A 15,630-nucleotide genomic window follows, 5' to 3' on the forward strand; every position below is an offset into this window, starting at 1 on the left:
CTCTATCCCTCTTCTATCCGCCTCCCACTCTCTCCCTATTTATTTCAAAACCCCCTTCCCCTCCCCCTTTTCTGATGAAGGGTCTAGGCCCGAAACGTCAGCCTCTCTGCTCCTATGATGCTGCTTGGCCTGCTGTGTTCATCCAGCCCTGCACCTTGTTGTCTCGGATTCTCCAGCATCTGCAGTTCCTACTATCCAGGAAAATAAATTATCAGGTATGTCATGTGAACATGCTGAAACTCTACCAATGACAGGGACCGGGAACTGGAGAAACAAGTATTAGTTACAAACACTCACATTGAGGAATCATATCCAGATGATGTGGATTTTGATGTGCCTCAGAATAAATTGAATAATAAGGAAGTCCTTAAAGAATGGGATAGGGTAGTAAGCTATCTGTCCTAGGAACTGACAGGCTTATTGCAGCACTATGAGGACATGTGTAGAAATAGAATGGAGAGGAATAATACTGTAGAACATGATGTGGACATAGGGAATGCTGTTCTGATAAAAACAACAACACTACAGGCTTAAACCTATCAAAGCAGCACAGGTACAGAAGGAAGAGAAAGCATTGCTCCAAGAAGACATCATTGAACCGAGTCAAAGCGAGTGAAGTTCGCTAATCATGTGAGTTCCCAAACCTGATGGTATTGAATGATTCTGTGTAGATTATCGGAAGGTCAATGCCATGACTAAATCAGACTCTTACACAATTCCAAGGCTGGAGGACTGTGTGGAAAAAGTTGGACACGCCACTTACATCACAAAGTTGGACTTATTCCATGGTTACTGGCAAGTACCTTTGTCAGACAGAGTGGAAGAAGTTTCTGCTTTTGTAACACCAAATAGGCTACATCAATTTAAAGTATTGCCTTTGGAATGAAGAACACACCAGCCACATTTCAAAGACTTATGAACAGAGATGTGGCAGAATTGACTAATTGTGCCATCTATATAGATGAGTTAGTGATCTTTAGCCATGCATGGAGAAATGCATGTGGTCCATTTGGCAGAGCCATTTGAGACATTACTGAAGGCAAAGTTGGTCATAAATTTGACAAAGATAGAATTTGCGAAGGCAGAAGTGACATTCTTAGGATGCAACATCAGATGTGGACAGATGACACAAAGGGGCTTGAAGAAGAAGGCCATCAAGGAATTTTAAAGACCATCCTCGAAGAAAGAGGTACTACAATTTTTGGGACTGAGGAAATTCTACTGGAAGTTTGTACCAAATGTTAGTAGCATAGTGGCACTGCTGACGGATTTGCTAAAGAAGAACATGAAATTCTGGTAGACAGAACAATGCCAGGAAGCATTTCAGAATCTAAAGCAGTATTAACCACTGCACCAGTTTTAGTCACACCAAATTTCTTGAAACCCTTTAAAGTTGCCAGCAACACAAACGATGCAGGGGTTGGAACTGTGTTGTTACAGAAGGATGGTTGTGGAATTGAAAGGCCAATTGGTTATTTTTCAAAGAAGCTCAATATAGACCGGAGAAAATATTCAACTGTTGAAAAGGAGTTATTGAGTTTGGCACTGGCCTTACAACTTTTTAATGTTTATGTTGCAAACAATGTATCAGAGACGGTTGTGTACACTGATCACAACCCGCTGACATTTCTGGAAAGATTTAAAGACAAGATCACCAGACTAGTTTGTTGGAGTCTTATGTTACAAGCATTTAATTTATAGATTGTACATGCTGCAGGTCGTGAAAATGTTATTGATGACGCGTTATTGTGGGTTTAAAAGAAAAATATGTATATAAAATAGACAAGGTAGTGTTCAATTTTATACATATGTATATAGAATTAGTATGTAATGTGTAACTCTAGTTTATTAGCCAATGTATCTCGTAATAATGGTGTTAAGATTTAGAAAAAAAAATGAAGCCATCTTTTCATAATGATAGTTCATTTTTTTCTTAAGGGGAGTCATGTGGCAAAGCTGGGTAGAGTACCTGTGGACTGGAAGGCAAAACATTAGAACTTGTTAGTAACATGATAGGGGGGAAGAGTGTGTGGTCCCTTTAAAAGATGATGTGTTTTTCTAGGCTTGGAGATTTTTTTTAACAAGTATCTGCATATGCACAGAGAATTCTTGAAATTGAAACATTTGTATCAAAGGCTGTATGGTTAGAAAAAACAAGCCACAGTTTGTTTTGTTAGCAAGGCGACCAGTCTGAAAACCAGCCAATTAATTTAAACCAGGCACTTAGAGAGTGAAAACCAACTACATTTGAATCTGATGGTTTTGACAACCTGGGACCAATTCTAGTGTAAGAAATTGATAGGTCATCAAGGGTAGAAAAGAAGACGCCATTTGAAAATTGGTGTGAGAGCAAACTGCCATCTGAAGAGAAACTCATTATCTCTCACAGAAATCTCTAAGCTCTCAGAGTAAGCACCATCTAAATAAAGGTACTATGGCACTATCAGCTAATATTCCTGATGCAAGAAGGAAGGTGTTCTTGACCAGAGGACAGTGGAGAAAGCAAAGAACATTCTGGAAAACTTACCATGACTGTAATTTCGAGAGATTAAGTTTTTTTTTATTGATTTGGTTTATATAAGTGGTACCTGTATCTATTAGAAAGCATACCGTTAGAATTTTGTTTTATTCAGGAATAGTTAGTAGTTTAGGAGAGAATTGTTTGGTTTGCTAGCAGTTCTGTCAATTTGTTAACTGTTAGAGGTAGACAAATAAATTGTTACTTGTTGATTGTAGAGTGACTGTCAGGAGTTAATTTTATTTCACCTCTCCTTTATAACAGATTGGGAAGTGAGAGACAGGTTATACCACTTTTCACATGTCCTTTAACAGATTACGAGGGAAAGGCGAGCTTCTCTCGGTATTTCGGTTTTAATTATCAGAGAGGTATCGAACTCATCTCTACTTCACAACAAGTGTAATAAGCCACAGTCACTGTGGGTAGCCCTTGTCTCCTGGTAACCAGCCTTGTAAGGTACCTGGACCCTCAATTATCTCCCATAGACAAGGGTGGTCCAGGATGTACAAGTCATGGCAATTTCCATGGTAGTGGGGTCACACTGCAAGGAGTTGGTAACAGTTGTCAGAGATCGCCTGCATATTCATTGAAATGAACCCTTTCCTGTTGATGAATTCCATAGCATTGTGGAATGACCTATCCAGTATGCTGTGTGTGCATTCGATTACATCACACACTTGGGTATGGTAGCTATGTCCTGAATATCCAGCACTGACCCCATCTTGGGGAAATAAAATTAACTGGGGTGCTCTTACACAATGGCATCGGTGTCTGTCCTGATACATTTGTAGGTGCACAACTGAGAGATCCCATGCAGGTTTCTTGGCACTCTTGGGTCAAGCCAGAACAATAGAAGTTCAAAGCATCTTTCACCTTCACAGCCACCAGGAGAGGATGGAGTCCCAATCCAGCAGGTCCTGCTCTCGTATCCAGCATAGTTCCACCACAGTGTCCCAGGCCACATACAGCCTGAGTCAGAACTGTGCCTCGTTCACCTCCAGGAAATGCAGGGCTTCCTGAGCACTCCATGTATCCTGAAAGGCCATACAGCAGAGACCTCTCCCTGAGCTGGGTGTTTCTCCTCCTCTGCAGGGATCTGCTGCTGCTCTTGAGCATGCTGTCAGTCCTGGTCATCCTGCATCTACCTTTGCCATCTTTGGTAGACAGCCACAGAAGCAGGGTACAGGTCACTCAGCAATGGCCCACACTGGGAACAGAGAAGTGAAAGAGGTTTTTTAGGTAGTACCTACTGTACTCCAACACCTTTCCTACCCCAGACCCATACCCAAATGCTCAACTGCTCTTTGTATTTCATAGAGACCATCATCATTCTCGCACAACAGATGGTGAAGCAATACTTGTAGCTCAGATAAGACCCTTCGATATTACACAAATAGTACCTCCACTTTGGCCAACAGTGGTCTTTTATAACATTATTGCTGCCAACTTCAAGCCCATTGAGATAACCAAGTTCAATTTGCAACCTCCAATGTCACAGTGCATAATTCCTTTGACCAGCATCTGACACCTAAGCACCTTCACTCTGCATGCATAGTAGATGGGCGATGAAATGAGTATGAATTAAATGTACCTGGGGTTTGCAAATGGCTGCTTCATGTATTTGCTTCTTCAAGGTCCTGGCATCCAGCAAGTGTAGCTCCCATGCTTTTGGCCATCAAACTGTCGCTACTCTTCCCCCCCCCCCCCCCCCCCCCGCCCCCCCGGGGTTATCGTAGCCATTTTCTAGTAGTATTTTACATCCTGAGAACAGAAAAGGATGGCAGGGAATGCTTGCCATGAGCACTGGGCCCCAGTTAGTTCCTCTGAATGCTTGTGTTAGCCCTACATGATTGACCATACTCTCAGGACTGTACTAGGACCAATCCCCTGACTATGGGCATCCCCAGTGGACATCTCTTTATGATGAAACCTCTGGACAGTGTCTGAACTTTAGCCATCACTGACAATACCAAGACCCCCTAACCAACAGCAGCTTCCCTTGAGTTTACTGAGGATTAACACCCACCAATTTCTATATGGCCACTTGAATTAAACAGTCTGTTTGTCACTCAGGCATCAGGTGCATGTTGTCAGTGTTAGATTAATGTCTCAGTGTCCATACATTAAGATGTTTTCCACCCACCAAACACTCCCCTGCTGACAATCATGGCAAGATGTCTGTCTGTGTATCTGTGCTAAAGAGCACCTCAATACAGCGGTATTGAAAGCCTTTGGCTCTGGTTGAAGTTTCAACATGCTACCAGGCAAGGCAAGACAGCATTGCTGTGAGCATGCAGGTAAGGTTTGAGAGAGCTAGCAAGCAGCTTTGAGATGCAGCCTGGTCCCATTCCACGGCATGCTGACTCCGTTTGCTGTGTTGACTTCAGGTTTTAGAAGTCACTGCCTCGGAAAAATGTCGGAGTTCTGTGCAAAACAATTTAACAGGAGCACTGGTTGGCACATGCTCAATGAGTATGTCAGGGGCGAAATGTAGCTGATCCTCTTGGATTGTGCGCTGAGCTGCAGTTTGGTCAGACTCAACATGGAAGGCCTTCAGATCAAGTGGTGAGCTGAATCCTCCGGGTACCTGCCCTGACTTCCATGTTGGGTTTTCCCAGAGTCTAGCTTGACAGGTGAATTTGTTCAGATAGAAAACTGATTATTACTGAGGCGAGTTGTCAACATGGCATTTCATAAACAAGAAACCCCTTAACTAACAATTTGTTGCTGCCCAATGAGAAACTCACTGTGGCGCCTGTGAAAACATAAAAGATGGAGCAAGATGCTTCCAACATTGAGATGGACCTTGCGGCACCTCACATCCGATTCTGTCACTAATCTCGTTATAGTCCACGTCGTTCAGATCCCTATACAATTATTAGTTATTAAATGATGATAACAAATATCCTTCCAGTCCTCCCATTGTCTTTATTGTTGCTGTTTTCCTTATTCCCTAAAATTTGAAATTCCCTCCTTAAGTCTCCCCTCCTTTTCCTTTAAAATCTGCCTTGTTGACCAAGATTTTGACCACCTATCCAAATATTCCCTTAGAGACTCCATTGTCACTCCATTGTCACTGATCCCGTTTCACAGTCTTGCATAATTTTCAGTTGTCACCACTGACTTCAAAATGTTACAATAGCTCCTCTCTTCCGCCAAGCCTTGATGTTCTTTTCCAGTTAAGTGTGGCACCTTTTTGTGTTATGTACAGTCAATACAAATGTTTGTGAAAAAAAAATGATGTCACACCTAAGTCTTAAATATTTTCCAAATCTTCAAACCAATCTGGAAGCACTGGAAAGTATTTAATGGATTATCACATGGTTGCTAGCTGCAAATAGTGCAACGTTCCCTTGTGTTCAATATTGAAATGCACATGAGTGAAAATATTCAAGCTAATTGGCAAGTATTTACAATGATGTACACAAGGGATAGATTGGTCTTCTGCACATCCTGTAAGTATTGGTGCATGTTTCCACAGATGTTCAATGATAACATAAAAATATGTAAGCCTTCTGTCATCAAGTTGAATCTTATCTTTTTTTGTCTAAAGTGCTCATTGCATCATGTTTATTGTTAGGTATTTCATTGCAAGGCATGGTGAGGAATAGAGGAGGGAAAACTATTAATAAAATGCATACAGTACTATTTCTAACTTTCTGAAAATGGAGGGGAAAGCTCTACTTAATTGATATCAACATCTCACTGTCTTTTTACAATGTCCTGGATTATTCAACTCATAAAATGAACCATGGGCCAAAATCCATGCCAGAAGACAACGTTCAATTCCCTTTCTGTACCATGTGGAAGCTGTGACATCATTCATGTTTTAAGAAGACACAAAAATATGTGAAAAAGTTCAAGAATTGAACATTTTTAACCTTTCAAATTATTTGTTTCTTCAGTAAGAATTCCCCATTCAGAATGCATTTTCTTCTAAAAGTGCTTTTGCTTTTATGGTATCAAGAATATTCCACAATCCTTTTGGGAGAAACACTAAGGAGATACAAATTGATTTTATCAGTAGTATTTAAATCCTAAAATGTAGAATTTGAATGATGGATTATTTTTCTAGTCTTTCCAAACATTGTAAGAACTGATGCATATATTGTCCTAAAATTTTGAATGATTGAAATTTAAAAGTGAATGAAACTTTTCAATCTGCTCTAAAAACTCTAATGACATTTGGTGAAATTTCCCCTCTTAATATTGGCTTTCCTGTAAATCTTTTGGTCTATACATTTAATTTCTAACTTTTAGATTTGACTAAAATGTGACCTGTGGGAACAGTTTTATAATGCAACTTCAACAGAGGATTAGGGTTTTTATTCATTCCCATTTTTCAGTCTGATTCTCTGAGTTTTTGTAAATACTTTAAAACATATTCTGCCTGTTTCAGTCAAGTTCCCAATGGATGCCAGTCTGCAGAACAAGTATGTTCCCATGTTTGTCCTTAATTGGTATATTATAGTTCACATCAGAAGCAAAAAATAAACTCACTTACAAACTTCTGATAGTGAATGCAGAACTTGTCATAAAATTCCAATCTAAATATTTGTTCAGTTAGATAACTTTTGTCCTTTTAATTTAATTTAATTGTCCTGCTTTTAATTTAAACAAAGTTGGAGGTTCCATTTTGTGCACCTTTGGAAATTATGGAAAAAAGTGTTTGTAATTCCCCCGATTAGGTTAGAGTTCAAGTTTCTGATGAAATTAACTTGGATAATGACAGACATAAAATGTTCAATGAGTTAGTGCAATCCAGCAGCTTAATTGTGCATAATTATATTTTTATATTGCATTAGAAATTATATGATGCATAAGTATGGAAACTTGATGCAGTTGATGGGAAGCTTCTTAAGTCAAAGGCCATGTTCTTCACAGGAGATAAAACAAAGTGGTTTTATTGCTCATTTTCTTGAATAATAAATATTCTCTAGCTTCTTATACATCCTGATTTTCATCACTCCATTATAGACCGTCCATCCTTCATCTGTCCAGGTTTTAAGCTCTACAATTTCCTCCCTAAATCTTTATGCCTCTAAAACACCTTCTCCACCCTTAAGACACTATTGCCTTTACCAAGCATTTGTTCAGGTTTTCTGACATCTGTTTCTGTGTTTTGTTGTCAGATCTTGTTTGATAACACTTATGTGGAGTACCTTGAGCTATTACATTAGAGTACCTATAATTAGTGGAACTTGAGTAAAAGTCAATAAATTAACATGAATTAAAGCTGCTAAAATGAGGACATGTGCAAAACTATAGTTAGAGAACCTTTAAAATCAAAAGAGGTTTTGTAAACTCTGACCCTCTGTTCACCCTATTCAGAAGTGACTAAATATTACAGAAGTTTAGAAGGCATTACTAAAATAGCTTGCACAAGTTATAAAGACAGTGTTAGGAAGAGGAGGTCAAACCCCTCTGATAAATAAAATTGAAACACAAGCCCCCAATCTGTTATGGTGGGAGTAGAGGTTCCCTTCTATAAATTAAACCCGAAACACCCAGAGAACCTCGCCTCATCTTGCCTAATCTGTTAAACTGTCACAGAGAAGGGGAGGTTAAATGAAAGAAAATCCCCGATATTCACTTTATAAGTAACGAGTAACAATTTATTTATTTAACCCTAACAGTGAACAAATTAACAGAACAACTAACAACCAAATAATTCCCCCCAAACTCCTAACTATTCCCCAACTGAACAAAATTCTACTGCTATTCCAATAAACACAAGTCCCACTGATGTAACCCAAATAGTAAGAAAAAAATTAATTAAAACTCAGTCTCCCAAAGTCCACACAGAATGTATCTCCTGGAATGCTTTCTCTTCTCCATTGGCTCTCCAGTCAAAATGCCTTTCTTCTCAAGTTCTCAAGTCAGAGATATTTTCTCTGTGAAGACTCTTAGCTAGAAGTGCTGTGGTACCTTTTATGGATAAGATGATGCTTTCTTAGAAAGCTTAATGATTTCTTGTGAGAGCTAGGTGCTTATTTCTCAGATGGCAGTTCACCCTCACCCTGATTTTCAAAAACCCTCTCCTTATATACCTAGGATGACATATCAATTTTGTTATAGTAGCATTGGTCCAAGGTTGTCAAAACCATCAAATTCAAATTCAATTGGCTTTCAATTGCTAAGTGCTTGGTTTAACTTAACTGGCTGATTCCAGCTCATTGCCAAAACATTAAAACAAGCGTAAGATTTCCAATCACACAGCCAATTGATACATGTTTCCATTTTAGAACTAGCTGTGTATCTTCAGCTACATACAGACGCTATTTGTTTCTGTATCAATCTCCAAGCTTAGAAATGCACTTTATCTCTTAAAGGGACCAAGGAAGTTTTTTTTTAGCAAATCCGAGCTTCCTGCCTTCCAATTGACGATTACTCTGCACAACTTCCTAACAACAGCAATCCAAGACATGGGTTCTTGTCCTCACTATGTTTGAATTATAACTATCAATGCATGATCTCCTTATTCAGTTTTTCAGTTATGTAGACAGACCTATGGTATGCTATTTTTTAACCAATCTGCTGATATTTTGTGCCTATTTGTATACCTTTACTGAATGTAAAACAAAATGCAAAGATTATGCTTTTGGGCCCATTGGGTCTGATCCTCCTTCATCTTTTCACATGTCAATGAACTGGCTCTCGGGGACTAAAACCTTCTGTTGAGCAGGGGACTTAAAGCTGAAACCACATTCTACTTTTCTGGCAATTTACCTGCCCATTTTCACTCCAGGAAGGTTAAGAGCAAATCTAGGCCAAAATCCAGGTTTTCATAAACTTTGGAGATTTTACAGAACCTACAGGCCTGATGTTTTTATTAAGAGAAAAATAATTTTAATGGTAGAGTGGAAAATTCAAGATGACCTGAGTTTTGACTTTGGATTTGAACTCTAGGAAGCATTAGTAATTTCTCCAGTTTGAATCTGTCCCGGATTTGACTCCTGATTTTGGCTGGATTTGATTCAGATTCAGTAGGAGGCAATTTGCTCATCTCTAAGAGTCAGTAATTTGTGTTTATTTGCTGATTTTGGAAATTGCTTGTTGTAATGACATTTAATTAACTTTACAAAAGATAAGGTCAGTGAGTTCAGGCATCACATCTCAAGAAATCAGAGTTTCTGAGTCTGAGGCTAGTGTGAAAATGGTGAAATTCAAGAGCAATTTACTGACTGAACCAAAACTATCAGTTTGGGTATACCTCAAATTGGCAAAAAGATCACTTCAGAATTTTTATTTAATGTTGATTTTCCAAAAATGATACCAATGTGTCAGAATGCAAAATGCATTATAGTTTTTTACATATACTATTGCGTTATAAATGCATATCTTACATTATTAAAAAAAATTTGAAAGTGTTGTTTCCTACCAATTTCTCACTTACTTACCATTCCTCTCCTTAATCTTGGAATGCCCTTTTGTATCACATTCCAAAACCTCAGGATAGAATTTCCTCTTGTGTAATTTTTCCTCTTTCTGCAAAACGGTTGGCATGTTATTAGATGACCATTATGTGAAACACCTGATAACAGGATGCATTTTTATTAATGGGATTAAATATTAGGCATTGTGTACTCTAAAGACTGATAGCAGCCATTTTATGCCACCTCTCACGACCAATTTCTGAACGTTATACTTTTGTTTCTACTGATTATGGGAACATTTGTCAAACCAGTTTGAACTATTGGAGCCTGTCAGCATTGAATGAAAAGTAGCTGAACTTCAGCATTAGGATCAAATTGTTGCCAAGAGCCAATTTTTAAAAAAAATCCGGGATTTCAATGTTGCGGGAGTGAGTTTGTGAATTTACACGTGGTGGCAATTTTTAAAAGATGCAAGGTTAGTAGGAGACTGTTGAAGGTATGGTGCCATGTCAGAAATATTTCTAAAGGTGTTCTGTAACTAAAATATAACTGCAGGAAACAACAGGAAGCTTCCACAGCACATGGCACTAAATAATGGTGACACTGGCTCACGCTTACAGTGTAATAATACATTTTCCATGGTACTAATTGTGCTGGAATGAAAACAATGGGACACAGCATGATGACACAAGGGGATTTTAAAAAAAATCTTGTGTGTATTTTTGTCACAAATCAGAACCCTGCCAAGATATAAAAGCTTTAGTTTGTACCTGTCGCATTTGGGATGCATTTTTCTTGTTCATTTATATCATTGTCTTATTGTTGCCTAGAATGCCAAAATTACTGGAACTGTTTCTTTCTCATCCCTTCTCTTCATTGTAAGGCATCTTTCTGCAGCTGCGGGAGTAACAGTCCAGCTGGCATCTACTTAATCAAATGACAGCATTTTTCTCTTCTAACTCATTCTAGACTTTGCTCCTCATAGATTTTCATGCCAGATAACTGCTTAAAAATCATTCTGGTGCTCATGGTACATCACTTATGTATTTAACAAAATGTTATGCAAAAGTATAACAGGCAACAGAAATGAACTTTGATGAACAGAGACCATTGAATAAAAGAAATAAATCAATTATAGTTTCAATATTTATTGTTAACTTATTGGAAAAAGTATTACACAAAGTCCATTCATCCACTTATAACAGGTGAAGTGCTATCCTTTTTCACAGGTCTAATACCTTATATTTGATTTGCTATACATTATGAGGTATATACCCAGTCTCCATGCACAGTGGTTGCATCCAGTAAGATAGTTATTGGTACAACTACTATTGAATGGCCAGTACTTAATTGGCCAGTAGTTGGTTTTTGCGAGGATCTAGGAGCCCAGGACAGGAAATCCCAAGCCCAAGCCTAAGAAATACCAGCCTGGAGCAGTGGAAGCTGCTGGTTAAGTGCCCAGAGCCTTAAGACCACCATGTCACCATTATTTAATGCCAGTTCTGATGTAGGTGAGTGAGGGGGTTAGGTGTGTTAGAGGGATCAGACGAAATGTCAGAGGGTGGTCCTTAGCAGATGCCCCCCACGCACGCGCTGGCACGCACGCGCACACACACACACAAATAGACACACACACATGCACACACAGACACACATGCACCTCCTTCCCCCTCTCTCTCACCCCTGAACATCACAAGCATACCTAATTCTGGCTTTCAGCATGGCCACTGCTCCACTGCCCCACCCATTGCTGGTTGAGTGCTGTGGCAGTAGGATATGATACTCAAATGGGCATACAGGGTCTCAATTGGCATGTGCACAAACAGGCCATTCATATGGCTTCCCACATCGGACTTAAGCAGGTGGAGGAATGAGGTAGCCACCACACAACGAGCCCTCTTCCCCACCATCTCCAAATGTCAGTACAGTGGCATAAAATTCTGCCCAGTTTGATCATGGCCCTCACACTGGTCACATGGCATATGGCTTCAATTGAAAGTATCATTCAATGACCCAGTGGTTTAAAATATAACTAGAAATTGTTGAAGAAATACAGCAGGCCGAGCAGCATCTATGGAGAGAGAGAGAGAGAGAGACAGAGTTAATGTTTCAACTCCCATGATTCTTCAGAACTGTTTTGAAGAAGAGTTATGGGACTCAGAACATTAACCCTGTTTTTCTCTTTTTCTCCAGCACTTTATGTTTTTATTTTGTATCTTCAGCATCCACAGTATTTTGTTCTTTTGTTATTGTATATTGTTTGCTTAACAAAATCCATTAATGACAAAAATACACATTGATAAAGACTTCTCTGACCACCTTCCTTTTCATGTGAAAGTTGTAGCCATCTTAATTGTAAAATAATAAATTCATGTCTCAATATTTTTTATGGAAAGATGTGAGCCAATTTGAGCAAACAAGCTCTTTAAATGAATGATTAATTACAATATCTGTATTTGATTTCTGAACTCTTGTAAAAATTGTAATAATGATTAACAGTAATGATTACAAAATGCATTATTTACAAACAATGGGAGCTGGTCAGGGCTGTAAAAATATATTTTGGAACCAGGCAAATAACTATCATTTCCATCTGTACTAATAATGCCATCACTATCAGTCACAGAGAATAATACCAAAATATCAGAACTGCCACCACTTTACCAAATAGGGACCCGAGCCAGACACAGGGTCTCCATCAAGGGGCATTTTCATTTAGGCATAGCATATTATGTGACTTGGTTCATATTTATTTAGGGAAATCTGTAAGTGGTCTAAAGACTTATTTAATCACATGTTCTTGCATACAGTAGTGTAGCAGTTAGGTTATTGAACCATTGTTGCAGGAGCATAGATGAATAATCAATTTAGCGCACGTTCAAATCTCACCATGGCAATTTAAGAATTTGAATTTAGTCCAAAAATTCTAGAAATAAAAAGCTAGTAATAGTACAAATGACTGCAAATCTGCCTGTTTGTCACAAGGCCATAACTGGTTCACTGTTGTTCAGGGGAAAAGACATATTAACTCTACTTGGTCTGGACGAGATGTGACTCCAGCTCCACACTAACATAATTGTGTCTCAGTTCCCTTGTAAGTGGCCTAGCAAATCACTCAATTGTATCAAATCAATGGAATGGTTCATTGGCCTACACGTGACTCTAGACCTGTAGCAATATGGTTGACTCTTAGCCACTTTCTGCGTTGGGCAATAAATACTATCCCAGCCAGCAATGCCCATGCCCCACAAGTGAATAAACAAAAACTTGCATTGCAAGATTTAAAATAACAAACCTCTTTATACTTTAAGGTATATGGTTGAAGGGAGTTGTACAGAAGGAAGTCAAAGGATTCCTATGTGCTTTTGGTGTCTAGAAATCTAGTAACTCTTAATCTATTTATGTCTGGATGTTACAGAATATGACATAACGTAGAGGAGATTTCACATAATCATGTTAAGACCAATATTGCCAAAGCAAGGTAGAAATCATCCAAGAAGGTAAGGAGTTCTTTTAAAAGTTGTGGAACCTAAAGAAATAAAGATGAAGCCAGACAGAAAACCAGTGGGGAAACGTAATAAATAATAAACATTGCCTGACTTTGGATACAGAAATTAAGATGATTTTAGAATTTCTATTGTCAATCCAAATGAGAAAGAAATCCTGGTTAATGAGAAAAATCTTGTTTACAGACACAGCTGTAGATCACTTGTAGTAAAGAGAGGACTCAAGGATGCAACTCTATGCATCTGTCACACTTTTATTTCTATGAGTTGAAGGTATGTTAGAATATGTTACATTACAGGCAGAGTAGTGGGATATTGCAAAGTAAAAGAAAAAATATTGCAGAACTGGAATTATGGAGAAACTCAACAGCTCTAATAGCAGATAACAAGATGTAGAGCTGGATGAACACAGCAGGCCAAGCAGCATCAGAGGAGCAGGAAAGCTGACATTTCGGGCCTAGACCCTTCTTCAAATATGGGGGAGGGGAAGGGGGTTCTGAAACAAATAGGGAGAGAGGGCGAGGCGGATAGAAGATGGATAGAGGAGAAGATAGGTGGAGAGGAGACAGACAGGTCAAAGAGGCGGGGATGGAGCCAGTAAAGGTGAGTGTAGGTGGGGAGTTAGGGAGGGGATAGGTCAGTCCAGGGAGGACGGACAGGTCAAGGGGGCGGGATGAGGCTAGCAGGTAAGAGATGGGGGTGGGGCTTGAGGTGGGAGGAGGGGATAAGTGGGAGGAAGGACAGGTTAGGGAGGCGGGGACAAGCTGGGCTGGTTTTGGGATGTGGTAGGGGGAGGGGAGATTTTGAAGCTTGTGAAGTCCACATTGATACCATTGGGCTGCAGGGTTCCCAAGCGGAACATGAGGTGCTGTTCCTGCAACCTTCGGGTGGCATCGTTGTGGCACTGCAGGAGGCCCAGGATGGACATGTTGTCTGAGGAATGGGAGGGGGAGTTGAAATGGTTAGAACTGGGAGGTGCAGCTGTTTAGAGTGAACCGAGCATACGTGTTCTGCAAAGCGGCCCCCAAGCCTCCGCTTGGTTTCCCCGATGTAGAGGAAGCCACAACGGGAACAGCGGATGCAGTATACCACATTAGCAGATGTGCAGGTGAACATCTGCTTGATGTCGAAAGTCTTCTTGGGGCCTGGGATGGGGGTGAGGGGGGAGGTGTAGGGGCAGGTGTAGCACTTCCTGTGGCTGCAGGGAAAAGTGCCGGGTGTGGTGGGGCTGGAGGGGAGTGTGGAGCGGACGAGGGAGCCCTGGAGAGAGTGGTCCCTCCGGAAAGCAGATAAGGGTGGGGATGGAAAAATGTCTTTGGTAGTGGGGTCGGATTGCAGATGGTGGAAGTGTCGGAGGATGATGCGTTGGATCCGGAGGTTGGTGGGGTGGTACGTGAGGACGAGGGGGATTCTGTTTTGGTTGTTATTGCGGGGAGGGGGTGTGAGGGATGAGTTGCGGGAAATGCGGGAGACACGGTCGAGGGCGTCCTCCAGCACTGAGGGGGGCAAGTTGCGGTCCGTGAAAAACAAGGACATCTGAGATGTTCGGGAGTGGAATGCCTCATCCTGGGAGCAGATGCAGCGGAGGTGAAGGGATTGGGAATAGGGGATGGCATTTTTGCAGGAAGGTGGGTGGGAGGAGATGTATTCTAGGTAGCTGTGGAAGTCGGTGGGCTTGAAATGGATATCGGTTTCCAGGTGGTTGCCAGAGATGGAAACAGAGAGGTCCAGGAAGGAGAGAGAGGTATCGGAGATGGTCCAGATGAACTTAAGGTTGGGGTGGAAGGTGTTGGTGAAGTGGATGAACTGTTCGAGCTCCTCGTGGGAGCATGAGGCAGCGCTGATACAGTCATCAATGTAACGGAGGAAGAGGTGGGGTTTAGGGCCAGTGTAGCTTCGGAAGCGGGATTGTTCCACATAACCTACAAAGAGGCAGGCATAGCTTGGGCCCATGCGGGTACCCATGGCCACCCCCTTTGTCTGTAGGAAGTGGGAGTTCCCAGTCGCGAACCATTTCAACTCCCCCTCCCATTCCTCAGACAACATGTCCATCCTGGGCTTCCTGCAGTGCCACAACGATGCTACCCGAAGGTTGCAGGAATAGCACCTCATATTCCGCTTGGGAACCCTGCAGCCCAATGGTATCAATGTGGACTTCACAAGCTTCAAAATCTCCCCTCCCCCTACCACATCCCAAAACCAGCCCAGCTTGTCCCCGCCTCCCTAACCT

This window comes from Rhincodon typus, chromosome 15, assembly GCF_021869965.1.
Source record: "Rhincodon typus isolate 14 chromosome 15, sRhiTyp1.1, whole genome shotgun sequence".
Classification (NCBI taxonomy): Eukaryota; Metazoa; Chordata; class Chondrichthyes; order Orectolobiformes; family Rhincodontidae; genus Rhincodon; species Rhincodon typus.